Raw genomic sequence first — 9,276 nt, forward strand, 5'->3', positions numbered from 1 at the left:
GGCATTCATTGGATTCATTCCCATTTACCCCCAGGCGATGACCCAAATAACCTCTTGAATGATTAATATTATTTTAGTGTCTGTTTCTTAGAGTATCGAATCAGACATAATAAAGTGACAACCTTTGAGAATTTTTTCTAATTCATTCTTATGAAATGTGAGAAATAATTTCCCATCATTTCCACCAAAGACAACTTACATGAGTTTCCAAGAGACATATTAACCAAGCATCAAATTTAATGAGGTAAAACAACCTAGTCAGAAAAAACCAACATGATCCTGAATTCCTTCATGAAATTCAAATGGAAGAGTACTACAAAATAAAAACAAAGAAACTGGTTATACTAAATGTTCTATCTACATCATTAAAAGATAGCCAATCCTTAAAGCATCACATATTTTCAGATAGATATCTGATCATGCAACTTCCGAAGACCCAATATTTTACAAAACAACAGCAAAATGACACTACAATTGAGTGAAGAAAATGTCAAATACTTGACAGTATTTCAAAAGCACTTGTGATTGCAAACTGAGGCTGGGTCCACTCTGGGATGAGGAAACAATGGTGAATTCTCTGTAACTGCACAAAATATTGGGAAAATTGTACATGGGTATGTCTGGTGAGCATTTTACTGATAGATACTTTCTCTGATTCACCTTTTAGATTTAGCTGTGTGGACACTTTGCATCTCATTGTATACCAAGGGAGGAAAGCCTTTGGCTGAGGGAGTGGGAGCTGTAGACAGGTAGGTGTTAGGTGATTGTTTTGGTAAATTTATTCAAACTAAGAAGGGCATATACTACTTCCATTATTAATAAGTACAGTCAAATGACATAATAAGCAATTCCATGTGCCAAACATTGTATTAGGTACTTTACATGATTAATCTTTGCATCCACCTATGGACTAAGCTTTATTGGACCCATTTTTTAAAGAATTAACTGAGGCTTAAGGGGGTTAAGACTTGTCTAACTCCCCACAAAACATGTACTCAAACTCTGGTGAGTTGCTACTGCTCTCCTGAGTCCTACTACCTCCCAAGAGGAGCTGGGCATGGCCCATAGGAAGACTCCCTGAAGGAAGCTGTTTTTATTTCACACATACCCTTCTACAAAGGAAATGCTGCTGCTCTCTCTGTCCTTAGTAGAGATTAGTAACCAACATCTGCACCCTAAAATTACAAAAAATAATCACTCAGAATAATAAAGTGTTAGCATACAAAAAGAGGTTTTGAGATCATCCAGGATAGGGTCTTTATTGAACAGATAAAACTGGTGATCTTTTTACTGAGAGACACTTTCTCTGATTCACATTTTAGATTAATCTGTGTGGGCACATTGCATCTCAGCCTACACCAAAGGAGGAAAGCCTTTTGCTGAGGGAGTGGGAGCTGTAGACAGGTAGGGGTTAGGTGGTTGTTTTGGTAAATTTAATCAAACTAAGAAAACATTCCACTCCCACACTACCCTTTGTTGCCACTAAAAAGGAACAATGAGAGATTCCATCTCCCTCTGGCCCTCAGGTGTTTCACAGGGTTGTAAAAGCTAGGCTGGAGAGGCTTATCCTTTTTCTAAGTTCTGTGATGATTCTATCAGCTAGAAGAGCATGAAGGAGAAAAGGGAAACAGGGTGGGTGGAAGGGCTCTGCCGTTTCTAGGCAAAAAAGGGTAGTGTTCCTTGCCAACTTTTGCCCCTGCACAGCTTTCTTATGGTTGACAGATAATTGAATGTATTCTCAGTTTTAAGAAAAAATCCATGACACTGCTGTCCTTTCTGAAAAATATTTTCTATCAGGCATACTGCCATTATTAACAGTAGGTAGGTAAAGTAGCTTTAGGGGGGCATGTTTTTCTCAAGCCAAAATTTGATTTAATTTAGGATATTAATGGGCAATAGTAAGAACACAAATATTGTTTACTGTTTGAATAAAGAAAAATTAGTTTTTACTTTTAAGGTGTAATTGTTGTAAACTACTCCATATTTTTGTTATTCACCTGGGCCATGAGTATCATAGTAAGCAAGTCAATGAGAGTGTAAACACTGAAATGCCAATTAGTTCACTGGAAATTTGTTTTTCAAATAAATAACCCATTTTTGTCACCTCAGACTTTGAGGTCACAGAAATATACTATTTATATTTACAAAATATACTATTTTAACATCAAAAGCCTCAAAGTATATTTCCCATGAAATGCTTTAGATTTTCTTTACAAATGACTAAGAATTTTCAAATTTCCTTTGTAATTTTGTATTAATATGTCAATGTCAATGTGTGCAAACCCTCTGAAAATCCCTTTGTTCTTTAAAAGCTAACATATCATCTATGGATTTTTTGAAAGAAAAAAAGGTTATATATGGAAATACACCTGAGTTTTGAGTCTATTACTAATTCTTCAAAGTTCTGTTCAGTTGGGTGGCTCATCCTGCGTCTGTTTAATCACTCTGAGGGCCACCTCCTCATAGGGCGAGTATAAGATTAATTTTTGTTATCTCTGCTGGCATGTAATAAGCTCTTACAGTTTTCAGATTAGGACAGTCTTGTTCACCCAGAATCTAGCACCATGTTAGGGATTAACTAAATAGTAGAAGTTCTCACTCACTCATTCTCCCTGAACCTTAGCTTTACTTGATGCTACAGAATACCTTCTGCTCACCCTTTCTTAAAGTACCCACTCTCACTATAGGAGAACTCTCTTCATGTCCTCCTCCAATCACTTTTGGTGCTCTTCAATGGCTTTTTTCCCTCTGCCTTACATCTATGTTCCTTCCTCACATTCCATCCTAGTCCGTCATCTTCTTGCCAGCACACAGTGGACGCTTGATAGTTACATGTTGAGTGAACAAATAAAATAATGTCATGCTTCAGACTTCTTTGGATATGCTTCAATAATGATATTAATCTGATTAGGTCTAAATATCTATCACTAAGTGAAATTTCTCAACTCTTGGAACATAGCTCTATCACCACAAGCCTATCTATAGCAATATGCTCAAAATAAAACTTAAGAAGTCCAATTAAACATAGCAGATTAATCACACAGAAGTATCTCCTTTCTGTCCCATTCCTTAGGATAATAGCTAAGAAACTTCCTGAAGGAAAAATATACAAATTTACAAGGACAAAGATTACAGAAGAGAATACAGTGGTTAACTAAAAATTCCAACAAACTTTTGTAAGAAAGCAGATAGAGGTTAAATGTCTGAATTAGAAGTCAGTATGAATGCAGTATTTTTTTCTCATCTTTAAGGACATTACAATAGTTGATATTTTTCTTCTTTTTAATTAGTTGTTTCCACTGGGTGCCTTTTTCCTATCTTTTCTCATTAACCATCTGAAGTTTTCTAAGCATTGATTACAAAAGGAAAGAAGAAAGAAAGAGAAGGAGAAGAAGGAAAAGGAGGAGAAGAACAACTAATTCTGCCTATAGAACCAAGGAGAGGACAGTTTATGCACTGGCAAGACTGTAACCCAGATAAACTGACAGTACATAATGTATAATGAACTCTGAGACACAGAACCACAGTTCATTATATGTTATGGACTGTTAGTTTATCACATCCCAGGCCCTGGAACCAGGCTCATGTCCCCCTAGAAAATTAGAAGCTTCTTCTCTAAGAAACTTTACAGCCCCAGGGGAAATGACTTCTAACACTTGGGAGGTACCACAAACAACAAAATTATCCACCACTGACAAGCCCTACCTATGCCCACACGGCTTCTATTCAGCTCTTTAATGACCTGTTGCTAAACACCAACAGACAGGGATTTGTATTGTGAATATAAAGACACACATAGATTAATAAACAATTGAAGGAAACTTCTGAATATGATAAAATGAAGGGAAAAGGGTATCCAGAGCAAAAAGAGCCAATTAAAATTGAAGAAAAATTGTAATTAATGTTTTTAGAAATGAGAAGATGTTATATCCATAAATAAGTATAGGATGCTATGAAAAAGGAACAAACAAAAGAATGCTTGGAATTTAAAAATAAGGTACCATAAAAATTTATATAAGAATTTTAAGATAATATTAAAGAAATCTCTCAGAAAATAGTCCCCTCACTAGGTAGAGAGTCATGGTGGTAGGAGTAAGATAGAAGAAAAGCAACATTTAAAATACCCAATTAAATCATAAAGACCAACAACTGCCAAACAGGATTCTAAGGGAGAAATGAACAAAACATATTATAGGAGAAAATAACCAAAGGAAAAAATATATAATATCCTCCTGAGAGAAGAACTAAGAGATAGTGAGAAGTGAAACAAAATACTCTTTTTCCTAACAAAAAAATAGTACTATTTGACTTAAAAAAAAAAAAGCTGGGCATGGTGGTGCACACCTGTAATCCCAGCAGCTGAGGAGGCCCAGACAGGAGAATCAAGAGTTCAAAGCCAGCTTCAGCAACACCAAGGCTCTAAGCAAGTCAGTGAGACCCTGTCTCTAAATAAAATACAAAATAGGGCTGGGGATGTGGCTTATTGCCCAATCTCTCCTGAGAGTTCAGTTCCTAGTACCCTCCCAAAAAAGACCTCCAGTTTCCTCCCCCCAAATCTGTCCCTCATTTTGGTGTTCTCTTTCTCTGCCAATATGATTACCAATTATCTTATCAATTTGTTCTAAAACAGCCCTGCAAGTTCTGCTACTGATGGATCATTCAAACATCTCTCTCCAACCATATTGGCCTTGTCTGATCCTCACTCACCTCTCCCTGAAATTGTTCCACAGTATTATTACTGGTGGCTCTGCCTTTGGTGGCTACCCATCCAAACCATCCTACTACAGGCATGCTTTTGAAAGTTGTTCATGCCTGTAGTAACCTCCTGAAAATACTGTTTTCCCTCTGAAACTTTGAGGCTTGATACTGGTAGATAGGTGTCTTCTCCCCCTACCTTGTTTCCAATATTATTTCCAAACAACTTTATCCCCCCTTCTTCCTTCAAAACTGCCAGATATTCTGAAGATTATTTCATCTGACCATACTAGCCCATACTGTTCCTCTTGACTGTCATTTGGCTAAGACATGACCTCACTTCACTGAAATTCTGGTACCTGGCTTACTGTCTTCCTCTTTTACACTACTTGTGCCATATTCTCAGCAATTTTAGTACCCATCTTTAAAAATAATAATCCTCTTCCTCATACCGTGGCCTCCCAAATTCTTAATTTCCTTAACTCTCTCTCTCTCTCTCTCTCTCTCTCTCTCTATATATATATATATATATATATATATATATATATATATATATATATATATATATATATATTCTAATTCTATCTGGAGCACCCACTGCCATGGTTATACTCTGCATACAGTCACTGCTACTCTCTACCGCAAGCTCCTGCCTCTCCAGTCTCCTTCCAGTTAACTCAACCTTTGTGACATCTTAACAAACACTTTTCTATTAAAGATCTCCTCCTCTGTTTCACCCCTCTTTACCCATCCTTTGTGAAACATCGTGTTCCAGAACTATAATTACTCCCTGAAAACTCTTTAACTGCTTTGTTCCTCTTTCTCTCCATCCAACTGTCTACTTGTCTAATCCTCAATAAACCTTACTCTGGGCCTAAATCCACATAGCTAAACTCTTCTCCATAAATGGAGAAAAACATGATAGAACAATGCTAATTGGTTTTACCCTATTACCAAAAATATCAAATGGAAAGCACCATTGCCAATTGGCTCTTCTGATTTCTCTAAAATTCTGTTTTTCTCTCTCCAAAATGCTAATTTCTCTATTTCCTTTTTCTCCAACTTATAATAACCTATTCAATTTTTCTGCAGATGATCTTGCCTTTACTTCATACCTACATCAACTTCCTATAATACTCTTTTTTAAATTAATTTATTTACTTTTTTTATTGGTTGTTCAAAATATTACAAATCTCTTGACATATCATATTTCATACATTAGATTCAAGTGGATTATGAACTCCCATTTTTATCCCAAATACAGATTGCAGAATCACATCAGTTACACATCCACATTTTTACATAATGCCCTATTAGTAACTGTTGTATTTTGCTACATTTCCTATCCTCTACTATCCCCCTCCCCTCCCCTCCCCTCCCATCCTATAATACTCTTAATCCAGCTACTTTTCGATCTATGAAAAATGTGCTCTCTAATAAAAAAGAAGAAATTTCCTTACTTCTATATAGGCCACCATTTTTGCTATTTAAGAACTGCATTTCTCAAATCATCCTCTAATTCTCAAATCATTTCTCTAATCTCTCCTAAATCTTCAAGTCGCCTTTCAACTATAGCATTACCAACAGCAGAAACACATTTAATATCACTCATCTAATACAAAACAAAGTGACCTTGACCTTACATTTCCTTCCAGCTCATATCCCATTTAGTTTCTCCTTTCACTATAAAACTTTTGTTAAAAAGTGGCTTTAACTTGTGGGCTCTGCTTTCTTACTTCCGATTTTCTATGAAGTGTACTTCATTATAGTTTTATTCCAGTTTTTCTTCATATATATTATATAGGAAAGGAAATAAATCTGATTGTTAAGCTTGAAAGTTAACTTCTTGGGCTCTGATCCATGTTCTGTGATTTACTATCAATTAATGCAATATAACTTCTCTGTATCTCAGTTTCCTCAAGTATAAAATAAAAACAACGAAAGTAACTATCTCACAAGATTGTTTTGAGGATTAAATAGCACATATGAAAGCATAAGAATACCAGGACTGTAGAAATGATTCAATACATGTTCACTATTGTGTTAACAAAAAACTTCTTTCATCTTACCAAATTCAATAATGAAGGTTCTTCCTTGTCTTAGTCCTCAAGAGGCAGTAGACAGAGTTCACACCTCACTTCTATTCATGGCTCCTGTGACATCACACTCTATTGGGTTTCTTCTACTCTACTGGCTGCTGATTCAGGATTTGGTGACTGTTTAATGTCTAAAAATTAGAATATTCAGCCCACCCTTCTTATTATCTAAACTCTTCCTAGGTGTTCTGATCAAGTCTCATGTTTTTAAATACCATCTATGTGCTGATGTTGCTCAAATTCATATCTCCAATCCTGGCTGTCTTCTGAGCATCAGATACATATATTTAACTACCATCTCCACTAGGATAATGAGTTGGTACTGAAAACCTAACAAATACAGAACTGAATTCTTAAAGACCTCCCTCTTTCTTCATCTTAGCCCATAAATCTGATCTATTAATCTTTATATTTCTGTCATAATTATCATTATTTACATAGTTATCAGGCCAAATAACTAGAAGTCATATCTGATTCTTCCTCCTTCTCAATCTGATATCCAAATAATAGCAGGCCTGTTTGCTTCATCTCAAAAATATAACTCAAATAGATCTCTACTTCTTATTACTGTTGCCATCTTAATCAAAGTTATCATGATCTCTTTGCTAGATGAAAAAAAAAATCTTCTAAACATTTCCCTCCTCCATTCTACCCTCCTCCCAATTAAGTCATTTTCTTCAGAGCAGCCAATGTAATCTCAAAGAATAAACCACACCTTATCAAATTCCCTGTTTTTAATCTTCAGAGGGAATTACAATTAAATCCAGGCAGAGTGGTAGACAGCTATAATTCCAGCAACAAGGGAGGCTGAGGCAGGAGATCACAAGTTTGAGGCTAGCCTCTGCAATTTAATGAGGCCCTAAGCAACTTAGTGAAACAATGTCTCAAAATAAAAAAAATAATAAAATAAAAAGGGCTGTGGATGTTTCTTAGTAGTAAAGCACCTGTAGGTTCAATCCCTAGTACTAAAAAAAGAGAAAGAATAAAATTCAAACTACTGATATCTATTGAACTCAGGATATACACTAAAATGATTAATGACTGAATGAAAAGTCTTGCTAGAATAGTTATATTTAACAGTTAATCTCAGCTGTGAAATAGAATGTTTATTATAACAACTACATGTGAAACCCTCAGAAATTCAGATACTTCAGATACACATCTCTCTTTCTCTCTCTATCTCTCTCTCTCTCTCTCTCTCTCACACACACACACACTCACACACACACACACACACACACACACACACACACACATGCAGAGAGAGAGAGAGAGAGAGAGAGAGAGAGAGATAAAGCCAAAATTGCTTTTATATAGAAAATGCACATATATATTTTTTAACAGAAAAATATTGCTTCCAGAAAAATTCTACATTTTCTCTAAAAGGCAAATTTACTCAAATAGAATGATTATCTGGAAGTGTAACTATTTCAGGAATTGTAAGAAATATGGTCAAGGGTCACAAGGGCCAGAAACATAGCTCAGCATAGCTCAGTGAGTGTGAGGCTCTAGGTTCAATCCTTAGAACTGCATGAAAACAAACAGACAAACTAAACCTAAATCTCCCCAACATTTTGACTAATCAAACCATACTGATTGCTAACAAATTGTTCGATGCTTAGAAGTGCATTTTTCTAAAGTTGTGATTACATGATTATGCTTAAAAAATTCTGCTGTCCTTGCATTGTTCAACATAGTACCTGATCACCAGAAACTTGGCCGGTGACTAATCTGGCAAAAATATGGAATATATTCTAAATATAAATCACTTTCAAATGAATAAATTTTCATTTCTTTCTCAGGCCCTAAAAAAGATAACAGGTTTTCCTAAAAAGCACATTTATTAAAATTTAATAAAAATTGTGTGCTATTTAGGTAATCATTTCAACTTTTATCCTTAAAATGTGTTTATTAATAAGATCTGTGATTTCAACCTCAGGAACATAAAACTTAACAATTAACATTTCGATATTAAAAAATAATGCAATGACAATCCTAATTTCAAAGCTAAAAATGAAGTACAATTAAAACGTAAGTATTTTTACAAAATAAATCACAATATTACTAAGGTCTCAAGATTATGACAAATCAATCTAAGATGCAGAGCATAAAACAATGTATTTAGATTTTCATTTGAAAGTCCCAACTCTTATTTCTGTAATAAAATAAACTTTTACTCAGTTATTTTTAAAATATCTAAATGGGAAAAGTATACTAAAAGACATAAACAAAGACTGTTTTTGATTATTCTTGGTTTCTAACCCATTTAGAAAAGCATGCAGTTTAGAAATGCATATTTGGACAAATTAATCTTAACGTTATGTTCTTAACATAAACATCAGAAAACAATTAGAGTATGAAATAATACAGGAAAAAAATTGGTTTTATGGTTATTACACTGTGGTTTTAATACAAGTTAAACAAAATTGTTAGATTTATCATGCAAAACAATATGCCAAGATCAATCTTAAAAGAAAAACCAAAA

Source organism: Callospermophilus lateralis, unplaced genomic scaffold (genome assembly GCF_048772815.1).
Source record: "Callospermophilus lateralis isolate mCalLat2 unplaced genomic scaffold, mCalLat2.hap1 Scaffold_93, whole genome shotgun sequence".
Lineage (NCBI taxonomy): Eukaryota > Metazoa > Chordata > Mammalia > Rodentia > Sciuridae > Callospermophilus > Callospermophilus lateralis.